The sequence below is a fragment of the Tenebrio molitor genome, chromosome 7, assembly GCF_963966145.1.
Source record: "Tenebrio molitor chromosome 7, icTenMoli1.1, whole genome shotgun sequence".
NCBI lineage: Eukaryota > Metazoa > Arthropoda > Insecta > Coleoptera > Tenebrionidae > Tenebrio > Tenebrio molitor.
In genome coordinates this window covers 14,447,734-14,462,615 of record NC_091052.1, presented here as the reverse complement: position 1 = coordinate 14,462,615, position 14,882 = coordinate 14,447,734, and the positions used below count along the sequence as shown (strand labels likewise).

Here is a 14,882-nt window from a genome sequence, read left to right as displayed (position 1 = left end):
GTGCAATTATGATATTTTAATTTGAATGTTATATTAGAATTGTTTATTTATGAGTTATTGTGTATACATATGTTGAGGTGTTGGATTCTGTCATGGGCTGTGACCTTGGAAATATCTGCGCGAAGGCGCTGGAGCGATAAACCACTGAAAAATCTGCAAATGAAAACTGAAAACATCGGCTACTTTCAAATTCAAATACAAACAAACAGACGAGAAAGAAACGAAACTAATGCAACGAATGACGATGTTTTCCGGTCGGTTTGTAGCGCCTACTTGGGACCGATATCCGTCGTTTGTGCAGATATGACTCATAGCCCATGAGAAAATCCTTGAAAGCGCAATAATTGAAAATTACAAAATTTAATTTTTGGTTGGCTAATCCGTTTGGATTTTTTCGTTAAAATCGAAATTGAAATTCTTCAAGATTCGAATGAACAAATGTACTGAACAGCTTCCGAAGAAGTTGATTAAGGTAAGAGAGGTATTTTTGAATGAAATTAATTTATTTAGTTCTCTTGGAGGACTTTCGTGACAATTTTCTTTATGATAGTTAGGTATATTACATCAGAATATGCGTAAAATAAACAGAACAAATAAGATATTTCGTCATTTTGTAAAAATTTCAATATGAAAGTATCACTTGACTTTATTTTGTACTTTTCGAGTACGGTTTATTAGGAATTAACGCGTTTCCAACTGCCCGAAATCCTGCAAACATCTTCCAGCTATCGGCTCCCCACGCGCGGTCCTCTCAGATTACTAATAAAAATGTAAGGATTTCGCAGATGGTTTTTCTGCAATCATGTTCGTCATAAGGCGGCTCTAATCCCCACGTGCTTGCGGCGCCTCATAACGGCAGATAAAACTCATATGAATGGCGAACAGTCGAGAACAAATATTACAAGTCGCATGAGTTGAGTTCCTTACGTGCAAGGAATAGGCGGGATGGGACAAGATGGAAAGCGCAATTCCAGTTGGCCATTAACCTAACTTCAGGCTCGCATAGCTGAGCAGACTAGTTTTCCTTCTCTTCCCTTTTCCTGTGCTGTACCATCGTATACTTTTTTCGACAGGGGTGGACTCGTGGAAATCGCCCGCTCCGGAGGAGTCCGCGACGCGCGAAAGCTCGCCGCTTTTCGTCGAGGAGTGAGGGTGGCGGCAAAAAATTGTTGGTCCCGGCGCATCCGCCAAATCCGCGGGAGCCGCCGGATCCGGTTCGAGCTGAGACTCCCCGGAACCGGTCTGGAGTCGGTCCTGCAAAGCTGCTATCTCGCAGGCACAGACAATATCTCTTAGCGGATCGAGTTTCGCTTCACTTCCCAATCCTGGGCCTTATCCGCGCGAGTTGGGAATTGCAGCTCTAGCAAAAGGCTTAGCCCGCGGATACACCTACCCCGTACACTTCATTTAACACAGATAACTGCCGTCTCCACCCCCGTTTCGTCCCATCACACCAGCAATTGTCACGCGAAATGTTGATCGCAGAGTGCGTGCGAATTTAGCCGGCGATAATGAAGATCAAAATAACACAACAACGTCTACGGTCATTTAGATTTAACTTCCGGTTTTATGTAATGACGGTATTAAGGCGAAAAATTAACCGAACCGCCCCTAAATATTCACGCACCACCCCCGAAGTGAACAAGTTGCGTTGCCGAAGAATTCGACTTTTATCGATTCGGCATCGGTATCCCCCAGGGGGTGGCGCACCCGCCCGCAGCAATTAATACGGAAATATTGTTTCCAGTCGAAAGGACCCGCTCCATAATCACGAGAAGGGGAGGTGGACACGGACGCAGACAACTAGATCGTCCGGCATTTATGCGAGGGTTGTATTTGTTCAAGCGATAAAGGGTGATGGACGGGTATGTCCTCACATAACCACACATCCAGAGGGCCTTGTGTGAGAGATCGACCGGAACCTCGCATATAATCATATATCGCCGAAGATTGGACGTTGGATTACGCAAGGGGAGGATTCTACCCAATTTGAATTTTAATTTACAGGGTGAGTAAAGCGTTTAAATTTACTGGAGCCGTTGCGAGGGTGGGGAACGGGGGCGCGGTCATTGTTGTACGCTCGCCTGTTTAAAAAATTATGATTAAATTTCATCGGCGGGAAAGGGAGGCGGGGCTGGCTTTCGGGGATGATGTCGCGACGATACCAGGACAGTTTCAATTTCGCACGATTGAATTAAAAAATGTTTTGCTTTTGTTTTTCAAGATTGCTTTGTACAACATCTCATCAAGCCCGAAACAACTGAAATGGTAAATTGAATGGATCAAAGATTCTATTTTATACAAAAAAATCACGATTTGGGTGTTTTTTTTATCAATATCGACCCAATAAAGGTTTTAGAATTGTTTCCAGGATAATAGACAATTCTCACTTTAAAAAAATATATTTTCGACTAGATGGAGTATTAAACTGGCGTGATCTCACGTGATTTTTGGAGGATGGTTTTCTATTGGTTAAAGGACGCGCGTTAGGAAGTATGGTGCATCTCAATGCACGCAGCCGAAATTTTCATCCATTCTTAAAGCAGTAAGATTTAAATTTCCCACACAAAACTCAAATTTGACGAGGCAGTGTAAATCAGGCTACGAACTATCACGTGAATGGTTCGCCGCACCAACTATAGATGAAAATGTTCTTTTGGAATTCTGACCCTTCATTCTTCTACAGACATTTGTATTTCAACAAAACTTCTTCAAGTTTAATAAAATATTACCATAATTGTAGTCCAGTTGCTTTTCTGTAAAAAAAAAGAAAAAAATGTACCGCCTATGAAAATAATTTGAGTTTTCAAAATTTCGCAATTCCTTTCGCTGTTATATTTTTTATCGTGATCGTTCTAATTTGGACATCAAGATTTCAGAATCTTTTCCAAGATAAAAACAATCTTAAAAAAATTAAATTTTGAAATCCAATCAAGTTTTGGGGAAAAGTTCTATTTTTACAAAAATAAATTAACCATCTTAAGAAACCATTTCAGTTTCCAAAATTTTACAATTTTGACCGTTCCATCTAATTTGGCAAAGAAGGTTTTAGAATCCTTTCCAGGATAATAGACAATTCTCACTTTTAAAAAATATATTTTTGACTAGATGGAGTATTAAACTGGCGTGATCTTCACGTGATTTTTGTAGGATGGTTTCCTATTGGTTACAAGACGCGCGTTAGGAAGTATGGTGCATCTGAATGCACGCAGCCGAAATTTTCATCCATTCTTAAAGCAGTAAGATTTAAATTTCCCACAGAAAACTCAAATTCGACGAGGCACTGTAAATCAGGCTCTTCATGGCGTCGCTATGAACTGTCACGTGAACACCTCGTGACTACTCCACTGGTTCGCCGCGCCAACTATAGATGAAAATGTTCTTTTGGAAGTCTAACCTTTCATTCTGCTATAGACCCTTGTATTTCAACAAAACTCCTTTAAGTTTAATAAAATATTACCATAATTGTAGTCCAGTTGCTTTTCTGTAAAAAAAGAAAAAAATTTACCGCCTTTAAAAATAATTTGAGTTTTCAAAATTTTACAATTCCTTTCCCTTTCACAGTTTTTTTTTTGATGATGGTTATAATTTGGATATGAAGATTTCAGAATCCTTCCCAAAATAAAAACAGTTTTAAGAAATAAATTTTGAAATTCAATCCAGTTTTTGGAAAAAAGTCCTATTTTTACAAAAATAAATTAACCATCTTAAGAAACCATTTGAGTTTCCAATATTTTACAGTTCTGACTCGTTCCCTTTTTACAATATTTGATCAAGATTCATCTAATTTCGCCATGAAGGTTTTATCGAATCCTTTCCAGGATAATAGACAGCTCTCACTTAAAAAAATTAAGACATATTATTGGTATTAAACTGGCTGAAAATATTGAAAAAAAATCTTTCTTCACGTTTAAGAAAAAATTATTGTAGTTTCCAAAATTTAGCAATTCTATCTCTTATTTAATTTGGCCAGGAAGGTTTTAGAATCCTTTCAAGGATAAAAGTCAACTCTCACTTAATAAACAAGTTTTTTTTTTTTTTAGTTCATATAAAATCACTTGAAAACATTGAAACAGTTTTCTTTGGAATTCTACCCTTCACTCTGACTGTATATTGCATCAAAATTACTGAATCCTCTTCAGGGATAAAAAAATGCTTTAATTGTAATGTTGTTAGTGATCTGTAAAAAAATACGAAGAGATAACTGAATCATCCTAAAGTAGAGGTGTTGGATTCTCTGATGGGCTGTGACCTTGGAAATATCTGCGCGAAGAGGGAGCGATAAACCAGTGAAAAATCTGTAAATGAAAACTGACCAATATCCGTCGTTTGCGCAGATATGACTCATAGCCCATGAGAAAATCTAACACGTCTGCTCTGGTAATGCACTTAATGTCTAGCAAAAAGAGCAAAAAGAGAGTTAGTGCCTCCTAAGACACGTTCTAACTGATCCCTTTCCGGTTTCTGGTTTAAAGAATTAGATAAAATAGTAAAATGGGTAATTGTTCACTTTAACTACTTCTGGAATGTTCGCGTTTTTTCTAGCTAGACAGCCTCAGGGCGTCTTCCTAGATCGTTTCCCACCATTCAAACCTTGTGCAAATTAATTTTCCTTACCCTCTAGTTATACTAAGACATTGGCGCGACCTTGACGCGGCCTTGAAACACAACAAGAGAGAAAAAAAGGCATTTGCACAAGATTTGAATGGTGGGAAACGATCTAGGAGGACGCCCTGAGGGTGTCTAGCCAGAAAAAACGCTAAAATCCCAGAAGTGGTTAAAGTGAACAATTACCGTAAAATGAGTGGACCCGAAATGTTATTAATTTTTAATGTTTCATTTTCCAAATAGATAAACTTTTACTGTTCTTTGATAGTTTTAGTAAAAGGAATTCATGAAACCTGACACGACCAAAAAAATTTAATTAAACAATTAACTTGTCATATTAGTTTTTTTTTTTAGTAATTCTAAATTCCAAACATCTGAATTGCATAAGGAAATAATTTATATTCAATTTAGTAAATTTGTTTTTTTTTTTATTGGTTAATTATGAGCGCTCGTATGTTTATGGCAATAATAATAATTTTGATGGTCCATCGTAATTCCAATAAAATTTTTACAACATTTAAATGGTTTATGGGTTAATTAGTACCGACAATAAATTAACAAGTCGTAAACGTGTAGAAAGCTAAGCATTAGTTGAGTCTGGAAGAATTTAATTAAAAAAAAAATTAATTATTTATTGGTATTGTTTATTCATGGAGCAATCGTTGTGAGGTCACCGATTTCGTGAAAAGTATGCGGCGCCGCGTCTTGGACAATGGAAGGGACCCATTGGGAAGAAGGTGTTTTATATTTATGTTAAGTGCAGCTGTAAAACGATACACCCATAATAAAATCCCCGGCTACCGAAACCACTTGCACTAAAGATATTAAAAATTACGAGCAGTAAAGCTAATTTCGCGCAATAAAATATACGTTATGGGTCCGTGAGCGTAAAAGATGACGCCTTCTGTTTGGGAAAAATGTGTCAACAGCAATCAATTTTACGAGAGATACTTATTAGCCGTTACGAGGGTTTTACGAGCAGTAAACGTCACCGTTCCGTCAGTGTCCGTTGGCGGGCTCCCGCCCCCGGTGGTGCAAGCAAGGTCGGAAGAAGTGCAGACGCTTTGTTTGCCTTAGCCCAAATAAAAACCGACAAAATGAACTGGGAACCGTATATCAGATGGTTTATCGTTTTGTTTTCGTTTCTCATTGCAGTTTGCACAAGTCGTCGGGCGCCCGGAAAAACCGGAGGAAAGCGTCATATAATATCCGAGTTAGGAATATTTCCCGGGAACGGGCAAGTAAGCTCATTTCGGCAGACAGTTATATGTGTGAGTTAAAGCGTTTCTTTTCGTTTTACTTTGGCGCTTATCTCGCCACTAAATTTCTGATTTTAATGGAAGTTGAGGCAGTTGAGCGGGTATGAAACGCGCGGTGTACGCGCCAAAAGCTGTGCTTAAGTTTTATGCCCCCTTTTTAAATTAGGTCTATTGTTATTGGCCGTTTAAAGCAATCTTGCCAGTCTGAGGAATATTAAGCGTTTCAGATAGATTATACTTTAAAAGCTGGGGGGGAAATTTCATTTCGAACGGCTACGAACGATGCATCCCCCAGTGAGCCACCCCCACACATTTTTTACATTCAACAAAACAACTTAATACACTATACCTTTGATCGGAAAAAGCGAACGAATGACAAGAAAGAAGATGCCACAAGTTTTTCCAGAGAAAAAATAGATGAGAGGAGAAAGGGGTAATAAAATACAGAAGGTTGGTAAGGAGAGAAAGTGATATGGAAGGAAAAAGAAGAATCACAAGAAAATTAGAAAGTTTTGGAAAGTTTGGAAAGCAGAGAAAAAGAAGAAAGAGGTGTTGAACAAGAAGAAACCACGAAGTCCTTGTCTGGTAAAAAATAGATGAACAAAAGAGTGAGGTAATAAGAAAAGGCAACGCCGTGACGAAGACGAGGAGAGGAATGCAAAGAATAAATAAGCAGAAATAACAACGACGAAAAAATAAAGAACGAGAGAGTAATTACTATTTTGAATGTTTGGAAAATAAAAATAAAAAGAAATAATTCCGGAATTAAAATGCGAATGGAAGAAGATGGATTTATTTTTATTGGTAAAGGTGAAAAGAATTAGAAGGGAGAGTCTAAAAATAAGAGAGAGATGCTGGATGAACAAGGAATAAATGGAGAGGAAAAAAGGAGAAATATGAAAAATACAAGATGGAAGCTACAAGGAGTTTACAAAGAGAATCCGGAATGTTCTACTTTGAGGAGGAAGAGATAAAGAAGAGAGAAAGGTAATAAGAAAATGAAAACGCAGCGACGAAGACAAAGAGTGAGATCAAAAGAAGAAATAAGCGGAAAGGATAAAGAGAAAAATAAAATAAGCAGGAGAAAGACATGATAAGGATATGAGAAGAAGAAAAAGAATTAGAAAATATTTAGAACTTTTGGAAAATTGAAAAGAGACATAATTTGAAATTTAAATGTGATTGAGAGAAGATGGATTTATTTTCATTAAAAACCGTGGAGATAATTAGATGGGAGATAAAGGATAAATGGAGAGGAAGAAAGAAAAAAAATATAAAAAAACAACACCGAAGCTACAACCAATGTCATAATTAAACAACGAGAAAGCGGGATTTTCTTCTCTGAGGAAGAAAAGATAAAGAAGATAGAGAGGTAGATAATAAGAAAACGCCAACGCAGCCAAAAGGAGAAAGATCAAAAGAATAAATAAGCCGAAAGGATAAAGGGAGAAATAAAATAGAGTAGGAGAGAGACATGATAGAAATATGAGATACAAAATGTTTAGAAAATTGAAAAGAGGAATAATGCAGAAATTTAAATGTGATTGAAAGAAGATTGATTTATTTTCATTAAAGAAGCTGGAGATGATTAAATGGGAGAGCCAGGAAAAAGAAGAAAGAGTTGTTAGACGGATCAAGAATTAATGAAGACGAAAAAAGAAGAGAAATAAAAAAGCACAAGACCGAAGCTACAACCGATGTCAAGATTCAACAACGAGAAACCGGGATGTTGTTCTCTGCGGAAGAAGAGATAAACAAAAGATAGAAGACGAGGAGAAGATATTAAAGGAACAAATAAGTGGGAAAAACAAAGGAGAAATAAAATACAGAAGGACATAGACGTGAGAGGTTACAAAAAAATTAGGATTTTTGGAAAATTAAGAAGGGAAATAATTTCGAAATTTAACATGACAGAAAATGGATTTATTTTCACTGGTAAAAGTGCAGGAAGAGTCTGGAAAAATATGAAAGAGTTGCTGGACGGATAAAGAATAAGTGGAGAGGAAAAAAGAAGAGAAATAATACAAGATAGGAGGTGCAATGAGTGTCCGGATATTCTTCATTGGAGAAAATGAGCCAAAAAGAGAGAGTGATAGTACTTATTGTTAACACCAAGAAAAATGCTTCCGTAAGAGTGTCTGAAAAGAAAGAAAAATAACAAATAAAAGAAAAAGGATCAAGTGAGGAAATTGTCAAAATCGGAACATATTCACACGGAAAGCAATATAAGAGGAGTAAAAAAGAACAGAAACCCTTTTGTTGTTTCGTAAAGAATTTTTGTTTGTATTTACTAACGTCTGACACAAGAAATAAACAGATTTTCTCCTCAATAGCTGTATTCCAACACATCGTAAGACATTGTTGCTTTCGAATAAACATTTTTCTCCGGATCTCTTCGTAAAGAGTCCATTTTCGCATCATCAATCCTTGACACGCTTCGAAATTTGTGTAATTCGTGTGCAGGTGTGGACCGGTGTGACCTCCTCCTCCTCGTCAAGCTCTCCGAATCGATCAGACGTCCCCGCAACGACTTCTTCACGTCTCCAGATCAGTTAAACCGAGCGTGCGACCTCAGAACAGGTAAAACCTCTTTCGACGCAATACATAATCAAGTAGATTAACACATTTCATTCCCATGGCAGCGTACGCAGAAGGCATCTCTAATAGAAACATTAATCTATGAAACCAGTTCTTGTAAACAAACCTGGTCGGCCATAGCTGGATATCTTAATCTCTTTGTTAGGGCAGGCCATCATTCATTTCGGGGGGTCCGGCCCGAAGAATTCCAAGCCAAGCCATCGAGGACGTACATCATTTCTTTTATTTAGTTTGTTTCGGCGAGGCGGGGAGATTTAGATGGTACTGTTTCGGAGTGGCGCTCCGACTGTGCCACAACAATCCCTCTCGCTGCACAGTTCCTTCACATTCTTACGTCGAAACTCTGCCAGCCGTAACTGATAAATCAGCACAGAACTCAATTTAGCGAAACGAAACTCAGGACTTTTTCAAATGATGAAGTCGGAGCTTTGCAATTTTCGACAAGTCCGAACGGCAACGGCCCGATCCACAGGTGCATTTCTGCTAATTTATCGCCGGTTTCTTCTACCGGATTTGCATAATAATTGCGGTTTGCATTTTTATTGTGTGTTTAGATGGGGATAAAGTTATACGATGGCGAGACCGACGTTTACGATAATGCCACTCATTATCATAAACGAAATTTGAATAAACAGGACGATTAGTTATCGCGAGGTGAAAGCGAAAGAAAATCACTAATGTATCTGGTTCACTGTGTAGGCTCTCCATATTTATTATACACGCCAAGGACTCCTACATCAAGAACGGAATAAAATCTTCGATATTTTCCCAATCAAATTGATCCGCTCCTGATTCTTAATTCATAAGATGGATAAATTATCTGGAGGAATTCGGAAGCGGATTTCGCTCTAATCGATTATGCTCCAGATTTGGATTTTGTGTTTTCGATGCAAATCAGTTCGTTGGAAACCGTGTCGATGCACCGTTAATAAAGTGCCCAACACACGAACGCGCGACACGCTAAAAATCGTTCGCAACACGCTAAAATCGTTCGCAACACGCTAAAATCCTCACGAGTTTTCCTTGTTCATTGTGTTTTCTAACTCTTCCCCAAGATTTTTTATTAGAGTCTTCCAGTCCACTTCTGCCTCGTTCCAAATATTTTCTTCTCTCCTCAAACACCCTATCAAATATTTTCTTCAGTTTTGTCAACAGTAGTACCCTCTTTTCACTCGATCCATTCTTTTCCAAAACAATACATTCCGGAATCCCTTTGTCCCTCCACAATATCGATTTATTTGTTCCTTCCATCCCTTGACCTTTGCTCCATTTTCAAACAGCATCACCCTTTTTAACAATTCTTTTCAAACAGTTTCTCTTCCATTCTTTGCACCCTGAATCGCTATTCAATGTAACTCCTCCTACCTGAGCCCGAAAAATATACTTGGACTCGGTGGACATCCTTGTGTCACCCCTTTCTTCACCCGAAAAGACCAGATAAAATCTAAACCACGCAGAACTTGTTTCGAAGAAATTATGCTTCATTTGTAAAAAAAATTCTAGTTTTTTTTGGCCAATAAAAAACAAATTTCTTTTTAAGTGAAGCTTAACGATTGACATTAATTCCAAGACATGGTAATATTCTACTTCCTGAAGGTGTATAAAAGACATGTTTAGCATCCAATTAATAAAACTACCGCTAGCGTAAGTGCGTAAAGTAATGACTAGGGATCCTTTCGTTGCAGCGATGTGTATCTTTATTTGCTGACGTTTGAGCGGCGCTCCGTTAGTTGCAAATTTATTGGACATTAAGAGAAGAAAATCGAGCGTTTGACCTAGAGTAAAAGAACAACTTTCAATTTTTTTCTCTGGTAGTAGAGTAGATAATTGGTAAAAAAATGTGTTGTATTTGTCTCGGGTGTGTTTGTCAGTTCATTACAACCCCAATCGCGGGGATTATGGATATTCGGCGTCGTGCACGGGGAATAAGGGTTGCAGGAGCCCCATTACGCAGTACATAAGAATCCCGTCTAAGTGAAAGCGTCCTGTTCGGGTGAATTTTGGAGTTGCGGGGGTTGTCGGGAGCCTCCTGCGGTGTCGTCTTCGCCCCCGCCCGAATCCCGTATGAACCGCTAAAAAATAAATATATTTCCAGGGCTTTTGGGAGCGGGCGTCGTTGGCAAAGTTGGATTGGAGTTCGCCCGGCGGCATTACGTCACTGTCCGAAGAAGCCGTTAAGGAAACAAGAACAATACCCCGAGCAGGAGCGATGCATCGCAGGGGATTCCGCAGTAATGGGAATGCTGGAAATAAGAAGAATGCGTATCTGGGTCTTAAAGCATCCGCGGCCGCCTCCTGCAGCTCGCGGATTGGCGGAGAAACTCCCGTCGCCTTGGCAACGAGGAGGAACAAGCCGGAGACCTTCGGCTGCACCAGCTTGATTCATCGCCACCTTGAGATGTTTTAATGTTGCCTTTATTCAAATTAATGGTTTCGAATATTTTATAAGATTAAAATTCCGCCGGATCGTATCTCTTTTAAATTGGTCTGGATGCCTCCGACGCCGTCCTACCGGACCAATGGGTGCAACACCGGAGACAAACATGCCACGGAGGTTCGATACCATCTTGTTTACGATGCAGATATTGGAATTACGGAGATGTGTCGTCCGGTGAGGAAGAAAAATGTCGACGGGGACGTGGGATTCGCCGATTCAGAATCACCACCAGATGAAGTTGTGAACGTCTTTGTTGGCGAGGCCTTGGACTGACTACCCGGACGGAATTTATCGACGCCGATGGGAATTAATAATGTTTCAGCAAATGTCGACAGATCGCCAAAGAAGCCGACGAATATTTATGGTCAACCGAGACACAATTATAAATTCAAAACCGGCTGCGTATTAATGAGACATTTTTAACTTTGATGATTTTTATCTCTTGAGAATCATTTGGATGATCCGATCGCGATTGAAACTAACACAAAAAGAAAGGAACAACGAAATAGATGTTAAAGTGACCTAAATCGATAAAGGTTTGGAGAATGAGGGGAAAAATTAAAGGAAAAGGAAGAAATAAAATAAAAGAATTTCGAAAATGAAGGAAGAAAATGTATTTCGAGGGGAATGGATAAAAAAATAGTAAAGAATGCAGAGTGTGAAATGCCGATTGGCGCAAAGTAGAATAACAGAAGATAAGAAGAATCTAAATGTTAAAGATTCACACTAAAAAAAAAATAATAAGAGAAAAAAATAAACGGGTGAGAGGTGTAGATTGATATAAAACAAAGATTAGAACATTATGTTCGAAGAACCTTCATAGAAAAAAGAGTTCTTGCGAAGGAATGAAAGGGTAAAAAAAAAAAATGAAAAAAGCGACAAAGTAACTAAGTTGTGTAAGAATTAAAGGATGTGAATTGAATAAAGAAAGCGGCAACGAAAAATCTGTTATTAAATGAAAGAGTGAGAAATAGAGATTTTTGTGAAAAAAGAACCAACGAAAACATTTATACATATGTATTTATGAAGAAAACAAAGAAAAGTAAAAAGATAAGTATGTACTTATACTCAAGAAAAATGAAGAAATCGATAAACACAAAGACTTCGAGGGATGAGAAATATCCTAAAAAAAACATTACAAATTGATAAAACCAATCAGGTGTTAGATGAAGGGTTGAAGATTAGAAAATGAGAATGAGAGATAATTTAGAGAAATCTTCATAGAGAAGAAGTTAGAATGAAGAAATATAGTAGGATAAAGAGGTGCGAAATGTATATAGATTGATGTAAAGAAAAGAACTACAGAATATATTTTAGATTTCTTTTAGATATTTAGATTCTAAATATGTAGAAAGAAAATTCATAGTGAACAGATAAGGTAAATGAAGATAAATCGATAAAAATAACTCTACAATATAGGACCTATGTTAGAAAAGCTACAAAAAATATTTATACATAGATAAAAGAGAAAAGAATTCAGTAAAAAATGAAGAAATTAATCAAAACAACCATATTGTGGAAGAATGAAGGGGTAAGAAAAACCTATAGAGATTGATAATAAAAAACACAATGAAATGCAAGGTAGAAAATCTAAAACTAAATAATGGAATAAAAACAAGAAGAAATTAATGATACCAACCAAGTGATTAGAGAAGATAATAATGTAGAGTGTATTTTTAAGTGATGTAAAGAAAGAAAACAAGATATGTTAAAAAAATTTAATTCGTCGTGATAAATTCGAAAAGAAAATGAAGAAATCAGTATAAACAATAATGTATGTGAAAAATATGAATTACATAATAAAAAGAAAAAAAACAACTAGAAACATGCTAGAAAACATAAAAAATTGAAGTATGTAAATGGAAATATGAAAAAAAAAATTGAAGCAAAGAAATAAAGGAGAATGAAAGGGTAGGAAGTGTAGATTGATATACATAAGTAAAAAAAAAACACTATGGAATATTGGTTAGAAGAATCGAAATTGGAAGATTTAGAGTGAGAAAAGATTTTGTATGTAAAGTTGGATTAAATTACATTTTTTTTTGTTCCAGGAAGATAAGAAAAAGAAGACACAGACTAACATCAGAACTGGAAGGACCCTCATATTTATTTGAAGAACGAAAATGAGAAACCAAGAGTAACGCAAATAAGATCTGAAGAATATTAAATGGAAGAAATAATAAATCAAAAAAAGGCCCATCATATTTATTTGAAGAACGAAAATGAGAAACAAGGAGTAACGCAAATAAGGTCTGAAGAATATTAATTGGAAGAAATAATAAATCAAAAATTTAAAATAATTATTGTACTATGTACAGTCGATGGACAAATAAAACTGGGACAAAAATGACAATCACATAAGTCAAAATTTACAAATTTGCATCGTTTAATTACGGCTTTATCACAAATAAGTTAACTTTGGTATGACATATTATATAGACACTAACAAATATATTGACAATTCAATGGTCTGATTTACATAGATTAAATTTTAAGTGTCCCAGTTTTATTTGTCCACCGACCGTACATTTGTAGCGAGTGTTCATTGAATTTCTCCTCAAAGTAGGCGTTGAAGAGTCGATTGTGAACGCACCACGGATTACAGATCACGGATCTGCTGTTCAAATCTAACCTCATTTTTTGCGTTGTTTGTGTCTTTAATCTGCAGACTGACGAGTGGTGCGTTCACAATCGACTCTTCAACGCCAACTGTGAGGAGAAATTTAAATGAACCCCCGATAAATTGTGTATTATAAATCGAAGAGTTATCAAAATATGTATTAATCTAACAGACATGATCCAGACTCTGCATGTTTATTGTCACCACATTTCCATTCTGTGTCTGATTATTTTTGTAATTTTAGCTTAATTAACCGTATTAGGTAGATGAACAATAAAAATTACAAGTTCTACGCTGATAGATCTAGTCTTATTGTTAGCGTTAAGGCAAACTTTGATCGTTCCATTCTAAGACGAAATTGATTAAAGTCTTTGCAGAATGTATTGGTATGTGGCAAATTCTTCCCGACGAGAGACACACCGTCTGCTGTAAACAAATAATTCTCGATGCTGGTCGTATCCTCAAATTCGACGATTAAATATGTTTAAAAGTTTATTGTCAAGCATCCAGTGAATACCTAAACCAACCAGACCTCAGCCCCATACTAATTCGACATTTCAAATCTTCTTTCACACTTTATCAAAGAACAGAAGCGTGGCTCACATCCACAATTTATTCCGTCTATTACTTAATCGTTTTTTTTCCCTTAAAAACCACCCAAAACTGTCACAATCTACCAATCACAAAAGCCTGTTTGTATTTTTTGTCGACTTTCAATCGTCAACTGTTCCCGATTCAGAGCTCTCACATAAACCCTTAATGTCCCATAAAAACGTCATTACAGCATTTTTATATCCAGGTAAATCGAGCCGCTCAGATAAACCCCTCGAGCAGAAGCACCGTCTTCTTAATTCCAAATGAGACAATTACACCGACCGCAATTTTTAATGGGTGATGGAATCACTCCGACCAGATTTCTCCCAGACCCATGCGGTATCAAAAATAGACAGACCCAGCGTGGTCCTACATAAAAGAGAATTACACAACTGTATTCCCGGACGCCCACCAGACAACCCATAAATTAAAAAAAAAAAAAACAAACTCAAATGTTGTGTTTGAATAATAAAACTCATTTAAATCTGTCCAATAGCGAGAACCTAATTTTTTTATGGGCACTGTCCCAATCAGAGTCTTTAATAGAGAGTTTAGGCCGTGGTTTTAATTAATTGTCCATCGAGGCCAGGGACGGATCGAGACAAGAAAAAGAAATATTTATTGGGCAAAAGATTCTGCAGTAGACAATGTGGATTGAGTGAAGAGTCTACAATTATTTCGTCTGATTTGGAAATTTTTTGGGCAAAGATAAATAATTTTGTTGTTCCCAAAAACTCAAAAATATTTCAGTTTGAAGGAGCCACAA

At 37.0% G+C, this 14,882-nt stretch overlaps 1 long non-coding RNA gene across 1 annotated transcript; it reads left to right on the top strand.

Moving 5' to 3' along the window:
• Positions 1-1,752: 1,752 nt before the first annotated feature.
• Positions 1,753-13,786, top strand: LOC138135889 (uncharacterized). Its single transcript, XR_011161117.1, has 3 exons — positions 1,753-2,008; positions 10,561-12,897; positions 12,954-13,786. It is a non-coding gene; the product is annotated as an uncharacterized lncRNA (long non-coding RNA).
• Positions 13,787-14,882: the final 1,096 nt, after the last annotated feature.